Source organism: Mandrillus leucophaeus, unplaced genomic scaffold (assembly GCF_000951045.1).
Source record: "Mandrillus leucophaeus isolate KB7577 unplaced genomic scaffold, Mleu.le_1.0 Scaffold451, whole genome shotgun sequence".
In the NCBI taxonomy this organism is placed as follows: domain Eukaryota; kingdom Metazoa; phylum Chordata; class Mammalia; order Primates; family Cercopithecidae; genus Mandrillus; species Mandrillus leucophaeus.
This window is the reverse complement of record NW_012104821.1, coordinates 510,036-513,041: the sequence shown is the minus strand read 5'-3', so window position 1 is coordinate 513,041 and position 3,006 is coordinate 510,036. Positions and strand designations below refer to the sequence as shown.

At 43.2% G+C, this 3,006-nt stretch overlaps 1 pseudogene across 1 annotated transcript; it reads right to left on the bottom strand.

Annotated features, from left to right (window-relative positions):
• Nucleotides 1-215: 215 nt before the first annotated feature.
• On the bottom strand, nucleotides 216-1,254 carry LOC105549680 (annotated as a pseudogene). The gene has a single exon (XR_001007590.1). The product of XR_001007590.1 is annotated as an olfactory receptor 7E24-like (transcript).
• Between the last annotated feature and the right edge of the window lie 1,752 nt (nucleotides 1,255-3,006).

Sequence of the window (3,006 nt, the reverse complement as noted above, 5' to 3'; positions counted from 1 at the left end):
AAAAAAAAAAAGAAGAGAAATGTAATTTCATCTGGATACCAGGGTCATTGCCCAGAAACTAAAAGAGTCTGTCTAGGTATATTGGATTCAATCCTGATGTTTATTAAGAACAAAGAATATCAGAATACTCAGCAATTCCAATTAGAGACATAATGAAGGAAGCAATATTCTTTGCAGGTCTAGATATTTGACCGTGCTGCCTTTTCCAACCCACGCTAAAGAATAGAACAGATAAGATAATGAGATTAGAGTATTCTGGCTTGCAGCTGCCGCAGGGCACTTTGAATGTCCCTGTTTCTCAGACTGTAGATGAAGGGGTTCAGCATGGGGGTGACCACCGTGTACATCACTGAGGCCACTGCACCCTTTCTGGGATAAGAGGACACGTCTGAACTGAGGTACCCTCCAACGCCTGTTCCATAAAATAAGCAAACAACTGACAGGTGAGAGCCACAGGTGGAGAAGGCTTTATACCTCCCACCTGATGATGGAACCCGCAGAATGGAGGAAACAATTTTATAATAAGAGAAAAGGATCCCCAAGATGGGAAGAAAACCAAATATGGCAGCAAGGAAATACATGACTGTTATTGGTGAAGGTGTCACAACAGGCAAGGTGGGGGAGTTGAGAGGGGTCACAGAAGAAATTGGGAATTTCCGCATCTTTGAAGCAGGTAATTTGTAAGGCAATCCAGTTGTGCAGCTGGGAGTCTAAAAGACTGAGAAAAAAAGACAACAAAACTAGGAAGCCACAGAAACATGGGTTCATGATGACTGGATAATACAGAGGGTAACAAATGGCCACAAACCGGTCATAAGCCATCACACTCAGGAGCATGTCTTCCATGCCTCCAAAAACGGCAAAAAGCGACATCTGAGTCAGGCAGCCCACATAGGAGATGACTCTGCTGTGAGTTTGGATGTCCACAATCACCTTGGGGACGGTGGTGGAGGTGAAACCGATGTCAGCCAAGGACAGGTTGGAGAGGAAGAAGTACATGGGGGTGTGGAGGTGGGAGTCAGAGCTGACGGCCAGGATGATGAGCAGGTTCCCCAGCACCGTGACCAGGTACATGGACAGGAACAGCCCAGCGAGGACAGGTTGCAGTTCTGGATCCTCTGAGAGTTCCAGGAGGAGGAATTCTGAGACATCTGTTAGATTCCGTGGATCTGCACGGTTTGGACAACTTTTGAGTAGAAAAGAGGGTTGAAAAAAAGGAAACAAGTAAACCAACACCCAGCACTGTGTCTGCATTTTGGATATACACAATTCACAAGTAATGTTTCCAGATTTCAGAGCAAGGCACACTAAGCAGTATTTTGCAGTTGTGACAAACCCAATTTTCTTATAATTATTTCAGCATTGATTTTTGTGTTATTCACTTCTTGCTATACACACCTGCCCTAGAGACACTAGATTCAAGAATATTCCAAGAACCAGATCATTATATATAACAAATTCATAATTGCTAGAAAATACAGCTTATCTTTTCAGAAGAAAAATAGGTAATAAAAACATTGACTTCACTTTAAGCAAACGTTTATCCTAATTAAAGGAAATTAAGAACTCAAACATATTATTTTATTCTAATAGATTGCCACAAATTCCCTTGATTTAGAACATTTCTAAACACTGTATAACAGCTGAGACCATGTCATCTGGAAATGAAATTAAAGTTGATGGTTCATAATCAGAAGATATTTCCACATGCCAGTTATGTTCTAGTGATTTCATCATTATGTTTTCTGACTTTTCTCCTTCAAAAAAGTAATTGCTTACTGAAATAGGTGGACCTTGTTTTAAAATTCAAGATATAACTCCTGTTCTTGGCTTAGGTGGATTTAGAGTTTCCATAAGAAAGTTTGGCCGGACGCGGTGGCTCACGACTGTAATCCCAGCACTTTGGGAGGCCGAGGCAGGAGGTTCACGAGGTCAGGAGATCAAGACCATCCTGGCCAACATCATGAAACTCCGTCTCTATTAAAAATACAAAAAGTTAGCCCGGCATGGCAGGGCACCTGTAGTCCCAGCTACTCGAGAGGCTGAGGCAGGAGAATCGCTTGAACCCAGGAGGCAGAGGTTGCAGTGAGCCGAGATTGCGTGACTGCACTCCAGCCTGGGCAACAGAGTAAGATGCTGTCTCAAAACAAAAAAATTTTTTTTTAGTTAAATGCAGTAACCATAGGCCAGCACTGACCACACCAATGTCCATAGTGTGCAACAGAGCTGTCGATGGTTAAACGATAATGAAGTTCTAAGAACACTTTTGGATTACTTTCTTGGACTCTGGAATAATGTGAAAGTCTAAAATGTGTCTCAGTCCAAGCAATCAGGTTTACCTGCCCACGTTTCCTTCCGCCTCTGTTTCTTTTTGTGATACTTATGAAACGCTCTGCCTTGGTTTTCGAATAATCGAATGCTGTGAATACTAATCAATAGAATCAGAGGGCCCACGTGTCATGACATAGACACAAATGAGTGTTACTTTATCATCTCTAGTTCTTTTTCTTTTTTTTTTTTTTTTTTTGAGACAGAGAATCTCGCTGTGTCACCAGGCTGGAGTGCAGTGGCACAATCTCGGCTCACTGCAACCTCTGCCTCCTGAGATCAAGCAATTCCTCTGCCTCAGTCTCCTGAGTGGCTGGGACTACAAGCGCCCACCACCATGCCCGGCTAGTTTTTTGTATTTTAGTACAGATGGGGTTTCACCACGTTGGCCAGGATGGTCTCGATCTCCTGACCTCATGATCCACCCACCTCGGCCTCCCAAAGTGCTGGGATTATAGGCGTGAGCCATTGTGCCTGGCCTGTCGTCTCTGGTTCTATGGCACATTCCTGAAAGGGATGAAAGAACAGGCAGCAAAGAATCAAGTATGTCGAAGTCACGCTGATCACAGCCAATTTTTGTGAACCAAGGAAGGGTCAATTCATTAATTAACATAGGTTTTTACTTTTGCTATCTCCTGTGTGCCAAGCAAGATACAGGCTCTGGGAAATCAGAAGCAA